General features: G+C 38.8%; 1 protein-coding gene and 1 long non-coding RNA gene across 4 annotated transcripts in view; one reads left to right on the top strand and one right to left on the bottom strand.

Moving 5' to 3' along the window:
• Positions 1–6,546, bottom strand: part of CadN (Cadherin-N) — a 183,921-nt gene extending 177,375 nt beyond the window's left edge. Inside the window, exon 1 of one of the 3 annotated variants that reach the window (XM_067348195.1) lies at positions 5,594–6,546. The gene's annotated coding sequence lies outside the window, so the exon portion shown is untranslated. The remainder of the gene's footprint in view (positions 1–5,593) is intronic. The other 2 variants (XM_067348196.1, XM_012370585.2) reach the window with 2 other exon arrangements.
• The window catches only part of LOC105674357 (uncharacterized), a 290,795-nt gene that overhangs the window by 254,321 nt on the left and 18,709 nt on the right, over positions 1–17,765 (top strand). The window lies entirely within an intron of this gene.

The following is a 17,765-nucleotide window of genomic DNA, read 5'->3' as shown; positions in this document are numbered from 1 at the left end:
TTTTACCGAGAAAGTCGGATTTGTAAAGATCGTTCTGAAAGTCCCAGTTCCGAGGAGATCCTCAGAATTGGACTGCATTGGGATTACAAGTACTCGAATTATTATTAATTATTATTTCTAGTAATACGAACATTTCGGATTTCACAAATTTCTAAAAATTGTCTTTGTAAAAAGTATTTAAAAAGCGTCTTTACTTTTAAAATTTTACTATTTTTCAGATGTGTTTTTTGTGTGCAAAATAAAATTTTAGATTTCTCTGCGTTATAATTATAAGCAAAGAAGTCAGTAAAATAATAACTGCATCGAGTTTATCCGACTTGCGCTTCACAGACCGGCAGCGTATGATGTAAGAATATCAGGTGTAACAAGGTACATAATGGGGACAAGATAAATCCGGACTTGTCCCAAATGCAAGTATGACGTCCAAGTTTCAGGAAATGCATACTAAATTGATAAAGTTGAATAAATAGGGCATATATAATTATTTTTAAAAAATTAGATTAAAATTAAATTAATTTAGTAACAATATAATATAATTTAAAAATCTATATTGAAATTTAAAATAATTTGAAAATATAGGTGACTGCTGAAAAATATCCTTATCAGAAATATTACATCACTATGTCTATCGAGATCTCACTTATGTAACTTGCAAAATGGATCGCAAAATTTTGTAATTTATTCAGCTGCATTTTAATTCTACTTTATACTGTTATTAATGAGAAAATACATTACAGTGGATGACCGTATTGGACATTCGTATTTGGGTCAGAGTTTTGATTGAAGAGCCGCCATTAATTGAACAAACGGACACCTCCGTATTGCTACACCTGGTAGTTTTACATCATACGACCGATGATACGGCGCATACGGACGCGTTTTACAATATGACGGCCGCACACAGCCGCGGTTTTAGAACCGAGAATGTCGATAGTTTCGCAATATACTGCGCTTTACCGAACGAATGGATCACGGGTGAAAACGCGAAATTCCAAATACCCGAAATCCGTTTTAGATATTACGCGTCGTCGTGATGCACATTTCCGCGATTAGTCCACATATTTACGGGTCAACATAATATAAGCTACATGTGTCCACATTAAACACACTTGCTGTTATTGAACGAAAACTCTAACAAATTCAAAGTGCACTTTTCTCAATTCCGGCAGTAAACATCTTGACAATTAAAACTCGCGTTAACAATTTATTTGGTTCAAATTAATTAACAGATAAAGCAATATCTATTTATATTTGCGTGACTCGACTGACTTTTGTCTTGATTAAGAACAATTGGAATTTATCTCGATCTCGATTTACGAGAAAGTATGCGACAGAACTTACTGCTTATGTAAACACATATTTCTGCATCGTAAATTTTATTTCATTTTGTTCAATCCGGCGAAGGCAATCCGCCTTTATTTCCCGGACGCTGTAGTGCCCGCGGGTGATGTCGTTGTAGCTCGATATTATTGACATTTTCGCTGAGATATTTGGGCCGTATTGATAAACCCGTTTTACGAGCAACTTACGCGAAATGAAAAACAAACGGCCGACGAGGCGGCGGGACGAAAGCAATTAATCGGCGCTCGGATGGAACGTCATCAATCGACAATCATCATCGCTGCGATATCGGTGTCCGTTGTACTCTCCAGATTATCGTCGCTTTCGCTCAACGGTCAGATTTCATCGATGCAAAAACGAGGAAAGGGGAAGACATGGAGGCACATGAAGCCCTCGTGACGCGATGCCACGAAAGCAATTAAATTGCTCACCCAGGAATATAGTTACTGCGGTCGGCGGCGCTATACCTCGAGACTATTGACCGTCCTCCGCTGCCCCGCTTCGGGCGCACCGGGGGGGTTTTCAGAGATAAATTCTATTTCGCGGAACATTCAAAAGTGGAGAAATTATACGAATCACTCCAATTTCGGGATTATGCCGAAAGCGCCGACTGCACGTTTGTCTACGCCGTCATTAAAAGCAAACATCTCGTGCCCGCGCTGTAAAATAATGCTCGCCGCGAAGGTAATATCAAAAACGTCCAGGACGTTTCCGCGTTCTCTCTGATAAAAGCGTATTTTCATTAAAAAGTATCACGAATGGTTTGAACAGTCAACGGAAGAGACACGAGCGCATGCTATTTTTCGATATTACTGCACCGCGAGTTTATAAACAAGTTTTTCTTTTTTTTCTTCTTGTTTTGATACATTCTAGACGCATCGTTAATGTATCACAGTGTGCCAAATAACTTCAGAAATAGCCGCGATCCCTCTCTCGGGTACAGCGAGTCAGACACGCCTACGTGCAGTTTCTATTCCTATCGAGAACCCTCTTCGTCGTGAAGACTCGCGCGGAGATACGCGAAATGACTTCAGGTTATTTTTTGCGATATTATTTATTTATGGTTTGGCATTAGAGTCGCAATGTGCTCTCCAATGAGGTACATGTATTTGTATTTTAAAAATATCATTTTTTTAAACGGTTTTTTGCAACAGAATTCGCAACTAGTTATTCCATTTACAATTTTATATACGGCGTATTTTTTATGTTATTTTTCATATTACTATTATTCAAGTGATACATAAAAGTAAAAATAAGATTTTGTTGCAATTTTTGTCGTAAATTACAGATCTAAAGTGGGCTTAATGAGCTCTTCTTATTGTATCTGTATAGGTCACTCGTTGTGTCGACAACGATGATAGTAGCGTAAATTTAGTTAGAAATGAGGGGCAGCTTAATTATACATATAAATCCGGCACGTCCGTCAAGAGAGCTTGATTGATGTTAGATTTCTGAATAGCCTCTTTGTGTATAACTGGCGAAATCTGTATAAGAAGCTTTATGGATGTTATCCGACGATTCGCGAGTGGAATAACTCCATACAATCGTTATCTAATTCACAAAGCGTTTTACATCACCATCAAATGCTATATCACGCGTTGGCCGTCATGCATATCACGTCTTATCATTGCATTTAAATGTACTATGTTACTGAAATAGGTGGAACTATCTTCGCAAACACTTTGTCAGAACTCTCCGTTTATCACGAAATCTTATGTATTGGAAACATTTCCAGACACATTCTTACGAGATAGATTGATTGTTATGTAAAGTCACTTAACGTTAGAAATTAAATGATGTTGATGAATTAAGGTTTGAAGATACAAGGCGATAACGAAATTTCATTGTGCAGCTAATTTTGCATGGATTTTATTAGAGATTTAATTCCAGATGTAATTGTGCAGAGAAACTTAATATATTTAACTTTATAAAAACGTACAACACACAAACATTCTACAAACTTAATCTACAAAATTTTGAAAATATCTTTGCAAGAAACAGAACGCTAAAAATACATCCGATTAATCTTATCAGAAATTCGCTTTTCAGTACCAACGGACGTGTTTATCGTCCAGCGCATATCTCGGAATTTTTTTTCTTAACCATATTGACTTAACAAATTTTCATCTCGAAGCTTTGACGATAATGTTATCGGAAGTTATTTTTTGCGATATAGATTCTGGCGTGTATTATTCACTAGAAGTTACGCAAGAGTGGCTTCATAAGAAATGATCAGGTCGGAAAACTATCTATATTGGGAGTTCAAAGGGTCAAATCCTTCGCGGAGGCGGCCTCAGCCGAATTATTATCGATCTGCTCGCTCGCCAAATTCACGAGGCCGCGCTTCCACGGACGGAGCATGACAGAACGATCGCCCGTCGCGGGTTCACGTGGCTTCTATTGATTTACTACGAGCCCGCCGGTTTCGCGAAAGACCACGCACACACACACACACACACACACACATACGCACACACCGCCGCCACCGCCGCCTCCGCCGTCTCCGCGACTGCCCGCCGTGAAAAGTTCCCCGTCGGATCGATCCGGTGTCAGTTGGAATCTGCTCGTAACCACTGTCTGAAGTATACGGTCACGCTATTCCGCAACAATGTGCCATAGGGGTTCGTTGACACGACATCACGTTAGACACGAGCGCGGCATGGTGCTAACCCTTCGCGCTCCGAGAGAATTTCGAAAACCGGAAGCTTCACGTAAACGTCAAAGGAATTATTATTTATTCGAGTACGGCAGGATATGACGGTTTTTAAACGTTTTCGCACAAATATATACATAACAAATTATAATGAATAATATAATTCTTTTAACATTTTAGATGACATAAGAAAGGGTTTAGTCACAAAGGAGAGTTAATTTTATATATACACACGTCGCTGTTTTTACTTTTACAACTTTTAAAATGTATGTTTAATAGTCGATGACTATTGATCGGATCACCAGCGGAGTATATATTCTTGGAACATGATTTAGAATAATTGAAATACTGCGGCATCAATATTCCAGAGCCACGTAAGAGTACAAAGCCGGTGATACGCGACAAGTTTTCTCGTTCACGAACGTCAATCGATAAGATTGAATACTTTCCGGAAGAAATAACAATTACGTGTGCGACAGGTTCACTTATCGATGCGAGTTTGAAGGTCTTCTTGAAATTGCAATCGACAATTGATCGATGACCACATTATAGTACGTTATATCACTTTGTCTAACAGTTTTTTATTTTAATATGAACAATTATTGATTGATTCGGTACAAAAACAATTTTGCGCATTGCGAGAATTGATTTGAAATAAAAACGAGTAGGAATTAATGACATAAGATATATTTTACAAGAGGAAAAATAATACGATGTCGATCGCTTACTCGAGATTCCGGCTGAAATATATTTAATATTAAATCTCAAAATATATTTATATAAACATAATAAAAATGCAATCATTATCTACATAATTTTATGTTGATTAAGGATGAATTTCATCGTACAAGTATGCTTCTAAATGAGCACGTCATCGATCACATCAATTGTAATTATACCGCATAAGTATGTTTATCGCGTTAACACGGTGCACAGACTCGGTGCGAACCGGCCGGCATGAGTCTGCTCGAACTCCTACACGCGGCCACCGATCAGCGGCTTCTAGTGAACTTGACATGTATGCGATATTCCGATAGTAGAATAGTAAATAGATTCCTCGAAGTTCGCGTGAGACACACCGCGTGTCCTCGAGGGGTCTCAACGATATCACTTCAAGTGTCCTATACTGCCCTCTCCCAATTCCCCTCGAGAACTGAATCGTGCGTCCGATGCAGCGCAATGATCCATGACATATCGTCCACCAGCATGCGACACATTTTCGAGAGGAAGCGTATATGCGGGAGGATCGCGTAAGTTCACCTGCCGTCGCGGATACGCAGGATCAAGGACAAGGCGTGAAACGAGGATGCCGACAGACGGTCGGACGGATGGAGACGATAGAGCACGAGAGGGAAAGGGAGAGAGAGAGAGAGAGAGAGAGGGGGGGTGAGGGAGGAGAGACGGAGGTAGGGAGGAGACCGGAGAGGAACAAGGGTGAAAGAGAGCAGGTCGCAGGGCGTACGGGCTACATCCGTGCCTCCTTACTTCGGCAAAATCAATAACCTGTTTGGGGGTGTAAGAGAGAACCTAAGAAGCGAGGCCGTAGCGCGGCACCGCGCCAGAACCCGCGCGCGAGACAGGTGATATCTTGATACGTACGCTATCGACAGCCAGGTGCTAACGTCCCCGCGTACGCAGAGAGCACGGCTCCTCCCCAGGTGAACTTTGGATGATCCCCGGCGTTGCGCAGGACGAACGCTGATACGTGACCGCCCCCCGAACGGGCCGAGTTTCCTCCGCACCTGCGGCACTCCCCGGTATGTATAACCGCCACCCCCGAAACCAGCCTGGCGGGAGAAAAAAACTGGACAGGCGGCTCTTGTATCCGGATCGACCGAGCCAGCCGCGAAATTTGAGCGGCGTGTCAACGCGCGCGTACACGGCGACTCTCGCTTCTCACTCGTCGAATTACACCAGTCTTCTCCTCACCGCTGATGCTCAACACCGGAGCCGGCGCTGATACCCGACGCAACCGGAACTGCTTCGCCGCGAGAGAGAAAAAAATCCCGCGGCAGGTCCTCCCCGCGCACTTGTGCTACTCGGGCACTTTCACCCGCAAGTCCCTTTCAGGAGGAACGGCGCACGAAACGCGGCGCTTCTCGCGCGAAACATCCACCGGCGCGACCTGGATAACGAGCGACGCACCGGCGCACAGGAATAATAACACGATCGCAGCGGAAAATAAAAGGCGACTCCTCCGCACTCTCGCGTACACGGCTGCTCCCTTCGACAGAGCCACACTCTCGCCGTGTCCTCCCGATAACGCGGAACGTCACGCCAACCCCTAACGCTGGGTGGCGCCCTCGGGAGAGTACTCGGGTTGCGCGCGGTCGTCCGTACGCTTTCCGCCGTTAGAGCACCGTCGCCACCACGCTTCTCTCTCTCCGGGTTTCCTCTCTGCTCCGCTCCCTCACGCGCAACTCCGCAAGCGAGGCGCAACTCGGTCGACGCGGCGCGCGCTTCGAGCTGTCGCGACTGTGGGGCGCGGACCACTACCTCGACGAGCCTCCCGGATCGTTGGATAAAACTTGGTGGGGCCGTTCCGGTCGACGTGCGAACTCCCCACCTCCTCGTCGTCATGCCCCACCATCGCTGCGCGCGATGGTCGACCCGCGATCGTGTCCCGCTCTGTCCCCCCTCACCCCTTTCGTCGACCCCTTCGTTCGCGCGGCTTGTTCTTCCTCACCCCTCGACGTAGACCACCACCACCGTCGTCGTCGTCGTCGTCGTCGTCGTCGTCGTCGTCGTCGTCGTCGTCGTCGTCGTCGTCGTCGTCGTCGTTGCCGCCATGAGGAGCGTCGCGTAGCGTTGTCACCCCTCGGGGTTGCAGAATGCGCGCGCGCACGTTCGCGCACGAGCCACGCTTCTCGGTCGTGTGTACGTTTGCCTGCGTGCCGCTAAAGCTGCTCTCGCGCGCGTCACCCCAAACGCCGACATCCACGATCGAGAATGAAGATAACGTGGCGTGTAGCGAGCTCGAGGGAGGGTTGCCGAGATTAGGGAGATGCGACGTGAGGGGCGATCACACGACGGGGGTTGTCTCTCGGATTCGATGGCCTGCGGATTCTTGGCAAGCGTGGCTTGCCAGATAGCAGCTCGGAGGAGATTTCTTATAACGTATTACACACGCGGAAACTGCGAGTAGCGTCGCGAACCCGATTCTTTATCGGCTTTCGCGCGATTTCCAGCATTATCTCTCGTGCTGTCTCGTCGCCGGCATTCGAGGCAGGCGCGCGTGACGTGTCGTGCTTTCACAATTCGACGGAAATTTGCGGCCAACGACACTTTGTATCTCGCTCTGTTGCTAATTTTCATTTTATTACACGCGGACGACTAAATTCCGACAATTAGCATGCGGCGAGTGTTTTCGCTCTTTCATTAGCACTAACTTATGGGACATAATGAGCGACCTTTGTGAAATTAAAAGCCATTTTCGCGAAACTGCAAATATATAAAGCTACGGCAAACAATAGACTTTATCCTATCATCGTTGTTCGAAAAACGCTTCCGTAACAAAATATGTGCGATATATCGCATTCTTCTCGGTGATACGTGAGTCGATGGGAAAAAATTCTGCGCAAAAAGGCGCGAAAGATAGTCGTTGGGAGAAGACCGGAGGACGAAAATCGTTTTATCAGGACGGTAGGCTTTAACGACATTTTTAAGTTAATCAGCGTTGCATATTCATTCTTTTTTTTCTTTTTTTTATTCTACCGACGAAGCGAGCCGCTTCATTTGCATACTTTGGCGGAGGCGGTGGAGCATCTGGCTGTGATAAGAAATCGACGCGACGGACCGACTAGTTCGTTAATCAAGCAGAAGATACACGAAAGAGATGCGGGTGAATAATTTCATCCGATACACACCGATGACGAAAGTTTTGGCCTTCTTTTCGCGAGTTTGCCACGCGATACCGCACAGATCGCAGTTTGCAGAACGTGACCTTACTTCGTACGACATCTGGACATACCTAAAATTCATCTTGGCGTACTCCGAACGCCCGGCATCCTAAATGTCGTAATCTCGTGCTGGACGTCCTACAAAACGGACACGAAGCGTGCGTGGTATGCGCGGACTGCACATCTATTTTCGTAGCTTTCGGTTTTACGGAAAATGCAGCCAGTAATACTTTGCATTTATTTATATGTAGAAAAATGTCGACATAATTGAAGATTATTCTTCAAACTGAAGTAAATAACTGCTCGAACGCAAAGTTTGATAGAAGCGCAATAATAATCCATGTGCGCATTATTTTTATTCATTACTACCAAAGTTTGAGACAAAGATTCTTCGTCGAAATGCCTCGACCTATTTTCCACAAATATTAGTAGAATCTTCTTAGATTCTAAAATTTAAATTACTTCTTTAATATTGGTTTAAAAAACGATTATTGTATTAATATAATATTGGAGAATAAAAGAAACCTCCTAAAAGGAGATCGGGAAAATAGCGAGATAAAGGGTAGAGGCAGCTGCACACTGCGAGACATGTTTTTAGGGTGGCACCAATAATAGAGGAGTCAGAACTATTGATCTAGAATAATACGAAATGAAATAATGACTATCGCGTATTGATCGTAGTGTTGTTTGTATAGCGCGCAAATTTCTAATTAAATAAGAATTCAATTATATTAATATTATATAATCACAAATCTCAATTATTTTACTTTAATTTAGCTGATTTTATTTGACTAAAGTAAAATTTATATTCGAAGGAAATTCAAAATCAGAACTTGTTCGTCTAATTACATCTTTTAAATTTAATTCTTTAAAACCTTTAAATTTTCAAAATTAAATGATTGAATAGCTATCGTCGCCTTGTCCCCATTAGAAGCAACCATCATGTTTCTTATTTCGTTCTTTAATATCTATAATTGAAATGACATTAGGTGTCTGCAGCATACTCTATACACGAGTAATGTGCCGTAATGTATCAGGATGACGGCATTATAATCACATAATCCAACCGTGCGACGTCGTCTTTCGTCATGAAAACTCCGCGTTCTTTAGCGTACTCTTCCTCCCGTAAGTTTTGCCCGCGCGAAGCCTTGTGCAAAGCTATTATTCAAGCCCTTATTATTATCGGCAGCCGGCGTGCGCGCATGTCGCAACACGGCACGACCGGATGTGAGGAGTGCAGCACGCGCCGTGCTCACTCGTGCAAAGCACACCGGCGACCCTTCTTCCCTCCCCGGTCAACCGGCGTGTTGTTGTCTTTCCCGTTCTCGGCAAACTCCGGCGTACGCGACGCAGGGTGCCGAGAACTCAAAATATCACGATTCACGGCTGCAGTCCGTCGAATCTTGATAAATGACGCAATGACGGTATTGACTGTCGAGAACTGGAAGATTAATGGTCGCATCGTCGCGCGACATTACGGTAATCCAACATAAACTTTCGTTACGGGCCAAAAACTAGATACAGTTGCCGTGACAAGTTGACCTTAGTTAACTTGCGAATTAGCTTCTTGTGCGGCAATTTTCACTCATGCTAAACCTGATTTAATTCTAATTGAATGGGAAAATGTAACATTTTGTATGACTTGTATTATTACTATTATCGTGTGTGTACACTCGATTCAAATGGAATAATTCATCCATTAACACATTGCTTCTGTATAAATAGACCATCTTTATTATTTTATCGGGTTTGCGTGGCGAGAAATGTACAGCGTCTACATATTAATAATATTTGTTAATGAAAACCAGTAAATTACGGCTTGTTGTTAGAACGAAATACGGTCGTATCCGGTGGGAATGCACATATAATGTCCGCGGTAATTTCTCGCCAAGTTACCGGTATTATTTGACCCACGCGCGCGTGGGTAACGCCCTTAACGAGAATTTACGGCTTTTATGAAATATACGCGTCTCGACTCGCGAAGGATCCAATACAGAGTCCTGAATTTTTCCGGCGCAAGTGAGATCGTCGTGGAAGCATAAATCTACGAATGCGCCTCTTTTTACGATCTTTTCGCGTGCAGCGCGGACGCGTCGCGTCGTTTCTGCATTCGGATGCAAATTTATCACCGATCTTAAATCCGCGTTAACAGTTTTAACAGTTTTAAAACGCATACGTAATGGCGGGCTAGACTTTTTGTTCCGTGATGGCAATATATTCTCGAAATGTTCCATGCACCGAGCTATATTGTATATTTGACAGTGTACTTGTATGCGGCTATACATTTAAGCAGTTGCTTTACACTCGGGCGTTTGCATTCATCAGTATTATAACATCTTTTATTTGTAAAGTTTCATGCACATCACTGACATAATTTACATTTTGATTACTCGGGTATCTTTACTTATTATCTGAAACAACATCTTAATTATTCTACTTGTTACTATTCTGAAATAATCAATAAAATAATGATCAATAATGAAATAATAAATGCATATTAAAAAAAGTAGAATGTAAAATCGAAAACGTGCTTCAAATATTTAAATATTTTGAACGTTCAAATATTCAAATTGTCGACAACGACATTTGTCGAGCGTATCTTCGCAAGAACATAGTACAAAACCGATACATGAATGTTTCTCTCTCTTTCTCTTCACGTTACTGCACGAAATATATATTGCTATATCTGTTTTGTTATTATTATCTCTCTTCTGCTACTCGTTATTTTAGCGATGAAAGCGGTGGAAGTAATTATCTTTCTGGCAGTATCAATAACGAGAGAATGAATTATCGGAAGTAGCAGCGGTGAGAAGAGGTAACATTTATTGGAAAAATTCTCTCAACTTTTTATTCGCTCAAATGTACGTTACTCTGAATTATCTGATATACGAGCGCGATATCTGGCAGTAAGACTCATACGTTATATTCATCCTTAACACAGGTGCTTTTATACGATATTATCCAATTTGCGATTTAATTGTTCACAATTTTGTAATCCAATGAAATTCAGCGAACATTTTTCAAACTCTCTACTTAGAGTTGTAGCTTTATCGAAGTGATACTAATACGCAAAATATAATTATCAAATGCACATTTATATGCACAAGCCTCACACAATAAAATTTTGCATATGCTATGTTGATGAAGAGTTAAAAAAAACTGTAACATAATCATAGTACAAGAATCTTATATAAAAAAATTTGTATCTTAAATGTTACAAACTAATATTTTGTAAAGCTAAATGTCACGGATCTAAAATTATCGGAATATATTGATGTTTTTATAAATAATATATTATAATTTTAAAAAATATTGCAAAAAATGTTGTTACATATAAAGTTCTTCGATGATGGAAAAAGTAATATAAGGGTACACATATTTATTGTTGATAACTGTAGATACATCTTTCTACAGAAAAGAAATAGGCAGAAATAAGCACGCGTTACGTTTCAAGAATGACAATCAGACACGAAATCTGGGCGCCGCCCCAACACTGCGGCTGAATGCGCCAGGTTGATCCAAGGCTGCTCAAAGTCTATACATTCGCCGCGGACGAGAAAATCCTCCCTAACAGCATCTGAATATTGCAGCCTCATCCACTCTGACGCATCCACTTCACAAGCTTCGCTTACTCGTGCGAGGGTTACAACCTACTTTAAAGACTAACAGTTTCATCTCGAGCACGAATGACAAAAACTTTGATAATGACAAAAAGTTCACGTACTCACGAATAGTGAGACGACAAGAGGAAAACGTATGTGTGATTTTAAACATTTAAGGAAAAGTACCGGAATATATTCAGAAATTCAGTCGACATTCTACCACTTTGCATTTACATAATTAATGCAACGTTCTTAGCTCGATCTTTAATTTGACAATGTATCTAAAAATGAATCTCCGTTCTTTATCATGAAAATTTATGATGTTCTAATTGTGGTTAAAATTTATCTCAAACAATACATAAAATACATTCCTTCTCTTATATGTGTGTGTGTATATATTTTACAAAAGAGGATTTTACTGAATATTGAGATTCGACCGTTTTGTATTTAGACCGTAGTGTTTATTGGAGCGAAAGGTTTCGTGTGTTATGTGTGAAAATTGCATAATCGCAGGGGCAATGAAACATATCACTTGGTTCTGCTATATAACAAATATTTGGATTTTGCCAATGTTATATAGATAATTCATTCAATCACAATTTTTAAAAATAACATAAATTCGAATTATACATAGAACTCTGTGTGCGTGTATGTGTGTAATATCAAACATTTTATAATACAAATAGTAACATTATTTTCGACATTTATAAATTTATTAATACTTTTTTTACAAATTTCTTAATAATGAAACGATATTTTATACTATATATTTATTATAGTTTTCTGTTTTTTTAAATTTCCACAAAATAATTGTTGCAGTTATTTATAAGAATATTACTAGAAGAAGACGTATGCAATAAATAATTAAATTTATCGCACAACTATCTTCATTATGCATTTAAATAAAACATCTAAAAATATTTGGTAATTTCTGTGGTGGAAATAATACGTATAGCACTGACGGATCGCTTTGTAGTAATCGGCTTTTGTTCGACGGAAACAGCGGTTGAGTTTCAAAGTTCTGATCCCAGCAGTGAGTTAGATTGTCATTGCTCCTTAACCCTCTTCCACTTTAAGCGTTTGTTAAGCTTTCAAATAAGTCCCAGCAGCGCCCCAGGCCTTGGCGGTGAAGATCGATGGAGTTGTTTTCGTTGTCTTCAAATACTTGTGACCCGCTTAGAATAATATTTTTACGATTGATGATGACTTTGTGTTCCAATCTCAATTATTCTGTACCGTTTGATCAGTACAAAATTACACCAATAATTTCAGCAAACATATCAATTTTACCCATTTCATAACTTGAATACGAAATGTTTAACAAATCAACGTTTAAAATAAATAAAAAGTATTTTTTTCAAAAAATAAATATTAAACAAATAGATTATTTTGTAAAGTGGTTTTTCTTAAAATTTTTATTAGCGGAATTAAAATAATTCTATTTTCAAACCTCGATTTATCGCACCCGCGAGTGAAGCACGCTGTGATAAAAATTGACCCCACTGTCGTGTCCGATTTTTCATGACCTACTCGCGACGATGGAAATAACAATTTCGTTCGTGCGCGGAGCAATATCCGCTCGGTCGCATTAGCGATTAGTCGTCTTCACCTTGATGAGATTAGTACTTAAAGTCTATCAGCCCCGACCTTTGGTCCATTTATTGTCAGGATGCATCCGAAGGCGTGAGTGAGATCGAAGTCCTGGGCAGGAAACATGGCAGAGCGGTAATCGACCACTTACCCGAGGTATTCTGCCGAAAATGTCTTACCTCCATTAACCGCGACGTCGAACGTCTTACGTATAATCTTGTACAGACGAAGGTGATCGATATACGACGACCGTGGAATTTAAACTCCGATTGACCCGATGGGAAAAGCCGATACTATTCGCGCGGATGACGAGGTGTTGTACGGAGATAGCTTTCCTTATCCAAAGCGAAACGCGACAGGAATCGATGCTGCACTTTTTAAAGCTTCAATCGCAACCGGATATGCGCGCAGGATGAAAATTAATGCCTATGTAAAATTGCCTTCTCTACGATAGTCTCTCATTTTTCGCAACGTTATACATTGCACAGACGCTATACTTTTTTATTAACAGTTTATACGATTTAAAAAAAATGACTTAGATTTTGTCGTCTCATAAAAGTATCAAAGTGGTGCGATCATCTTACATGATAATTTCAGACGAACGAACCGTCCCAGAGAATTTACGTCATGACTCATGACTATGAATATAACGCTTAATACTTAAGTCCCGAATCTCCCTACTATGTCATTGCGCGTCATGCATCGTTTTCTATAATAGATAAGCCCGGTTCAACTCTGATAACTCTGTAAACGTTTTTATGAACATCTTTAAAAATCTTTTATTAAGAAATACAACACTGAACATTTCTATTGCGTTATTAATTTTTATGAAATTTTATGTATTATATTGTTTTTATTTTTTATATCTAGTTTTTATTTCTTGTATGTCGATTTTTATTGCTTTTAACATCCAAAACGGTCATTCATCTAGGTTAACATTTTTCTTGTCGAGGTTAACTCCTACGTGAGAATTTTACTGCTTCGATGATCGTGCGCGATCGCGAATCCAATTATGCAGCTACGCCGAGCGTGCCGCCTTGAAATTATTAATCAGGAATCGCGTTCGATTCGCATTAATCCCGTATTACGCCTCGCTTTATCGGTTTCCATCTCGGACGGACTATTCTGCGCGTTCGCAATTACCTGCAATCCAGCACTCTCGGCTCTAGGTGAAGCGGAAAATTCTGTTGCGGAAAGCAACGCCCGCCAAAAGCCGAATAAAAAAAAGCTGGCCGTGAATTTACTTTATTTGGATCTGTTTTAATTAAATTCATATAATTTGAACATCTATGAGAGCAACTATATAAACATAAGCAATAAGATGACAATTTATATGGATCGATAAATATTCTCTAAGTAAATTAATTGATTTTCTTACAAATTATTTTTAACAAGAATTCTTAAGAAAAAAAGTTTAACATAATATAATTAGAAGTTTGAGCAAAACCCGGGTTATATAAATTCTGATACAATAGATATTTAAACGTCAAAGACTGTGCAAAAATTGTAGAGAGGTTGATCCAAACTAAATTTCACAAGTATCGAAAGACGGAATACTACAATAGACAAATAGATATTCTAGTTCTGTTACGACAATGACGTATTCTTAGACGATAGTTCACCAAGTCTCGAATAACTCGAATACAATGTCTGGCGAGGCACGATGATTTACTTGGGTCTAACTTCCGCTCACGCTAATAATATAATACCGTTTATGGCGTAATCATATCGCGGCGCATCTCTTATACGCTTATGCTCACAAATTAATTGCTTCGCTTGACAATACGACATTCTATGTGAGCCGAAATTTCCACGAGCATTATCATTATCGCAATTATACAGTTCAGGAAGCTTTAACACCTTGATGTTTAAAAATATTTATGTGAATCAAAAAGCAAAGAGTTATAAATAATTAGAAAATAAAGATGTCTTTCGCAAAATTTAAGCGGGTAGAAAAATAACGATTCAAAAATAATTAGTTGATTTAAAAGCCCTTAATGCCTTTATTTCACAAATACTTACTCAAGTCGCGAAATGAAGATGTCAGCGTCCAATTTTCCTTCACGAATAACCGGACAAAGTGCAACATGTTTCCATGCGTTTGCTACAATTACTGAATCATTTGTCACGTGTACGAACTCAATGGAGGAAAATATAACTCATTCCGCTTTATGCTTTATACTTCACCACATATTTTGCTTGTCTCGTGTGTAATCGTGAAAGATGGAAATGAGTCGTTTGGATCGTGCCAAAAAAAGAATGTTCTTATAATTCAGTTTCTGTCTGTGTAAAAAAAATATTGTATAAATAAATGAATCGTTTTACAAACGGATATAACTCTTTGACCTATTTAAGAATCACAGATTTAAACACTTCTCTGTAACAAGTAGTGTTCTGTTTATGACTAAGATTTAGGAAGCGGTTAAACGGTTGTAATTTATCACATTTATTTTATACTTTAAACTCATATTTTTTGCAAAATATTTTTTAAACAAACATCACAGACAAATTTTTTAAACTTTTATACTTTTTTCATAAAAATGTTATATTTAAATACAAGTTTTTAAAGGATATATAAATGTATCAAAATATTGTCGGATGCCGCTAATGATTGAGTAAAATTTGCAGTATAAAATGTTTGAAAATTATATAGAGCGCGCATGATTAAAAATAAAGCGCTTAAAGTTTACCAAGCAAAAATCGCGAATATAAAAGGAGTTAAATAATTTCTTATGTCATAACCGGAATAAACGCTTGCTTAGCCAAGACTTTGACATTTAAGCTCATCTTGCCGGCTTTTATGCTGTCTTTACAAGATGCCACTATAAAACCTTGCTGTACAGTCTTCAAGATAAATAAGCCTGCCTTGTTTTAAGATGAGCTTGAGAAATTGCAATTCTCAAGGCGATATTTCGAGATCTACCTTAAACATTCTGCAACTTCAGACTCATCTGTGGCTCATAGCAATTAGTGAGCATAAGCTGTACATTTTTCCTATTACGATTTATTTTTAAACTTGATGAGCCAAATATTAAGAAATATTTAATGTATAAGTTGCGTATGTTATCGTATTTCTGTTTTTGGAAAAATATTTTTTATTTCTTTTTTAAATGTTTGTAACGCCAGGTATTAAATTTGCATTTTTTGTAACTGAATAACTGTAACATTAATACTATTAATGCAAGAGTATCAAAATGTTGTGGACGAACAAATAACAAACGTGTTGTGAATTACTGAGGAAACGACAAAGTTTCTCTTTCCCTTTGTTTTTTTACCGTATCATACTCTTTTGTTAAAGAAATACGGAGCAGTATGGCGCGCATGATTTATGACGAAAATAAATATCTATTAAAATATCAACTGACGTCATTCATTTTTCCAATACCGCGGCGCGGACCAAATAGAAAACACATTCAGCGGATTTTAGGAAAATTATTGTGCTTTTATTTTAGGAAATACATACGAGGGATAAAAAGCGAGAAAAATAACAATCGAAGATCTGTGTAGCTTCAAACATATTGTCTTGTGTTTCTCGCGCTTTCTTTTGTACAAATATACTAACATTTTAAGAGACTTCTCTTTAACAGGAATTCTCAAAAAATAAGACTTTCAGCGAATTTATTTTAGAGATTCAAATAAGTAACGATACTTTTTTATTTTTATTTTAGATTAACATTATTTCAACACAATTTTAATAGACTTAATTAGGAAATATTTAAGGCCAATCTCTATGAAATTGGCTCTCGCACTCTGTTCTCTTCACACGGAACTGTGTAATATAATTTCACATCTCTTCTCCAATATAAACACCCGATGATTTTATTCTACGAATGTTCAACGAATTGTATGAATCACACAAAGAGCTTTAGAACTCGGAAAGCTTCATGCAAATCAATGTATAATGCTTTTCTCAACCACTCGAATGTAGTGCTATCAGGGTTGTCGAATTGTAATGTACTTTATTGAAATAACATAATGGGGTCAGTTGAATTTTGCAACAAAATTGTTTGCAAGCGTATTAAATATAAGTAATAAGTATTGATTATATAAAATAGAAAATAATGCAATTATATTAAAATATATGCAGAGAAGTTATAATTGTGAAAAAGAAAATTAATTACAATTACGGATTTCTTACTAAATTAAAGTGAAATAATTTTAACAAAAATATCTAAATAGTATTTAGTCTTAGAATATAAATAATTAATACTTTTTGGACACTTGTTATATCGATATATTCAACATTTAACATTAAAAAATTAAAAAGAACACACATAATTATAGAAAAAAATCTTATAGAAATTTTAAGACAACTTGTGCACTCAGAAATACGTGAAAAAATTACAGGGCAGCTATTATAAATTTAGTGAAAAACGTTTCCAATCAGAATGATTTCTTTTTCTATTATGACATAATAATAAGACATGTAGGGAAACAACAAAATGGAAAATTTCCAATCGGAAATGTTTCCGATTGAATACATAACAGCTGCCCAGAATATTCTTTAATCTAACAACTAAATTTGTAATTTCCCTTTATCACTTTGTACAACTTAGATTAGACATGATCGCAGATAGAATATATGATCGCATAGAATATACGATGATGCCTAAACCTTGAATACGAAATGTCTCAAAATCGCTACTATTACGTATGAGAGCTCACTTATATGCACAAATG

This window comes from Linepithema humile, chromosome 1 (genome assembly GCF_040581485.1).
Source record: "Linepithema humile isolate Giens D197 chromosome 1, Lhum_UNIL_v1.0, whole genome shotgun sequence".
NCBI lineage: Eukaryota > Metazoa > Arthropoda > Insecta > Hymenoptera > Formicidae > Linepithema > Linepithema humile.
The sequence above is the reverse complement of the archived record's forward strand: the minus strand, read 5'-3'. Positions and strand labels throughout refer to the sequence as shown.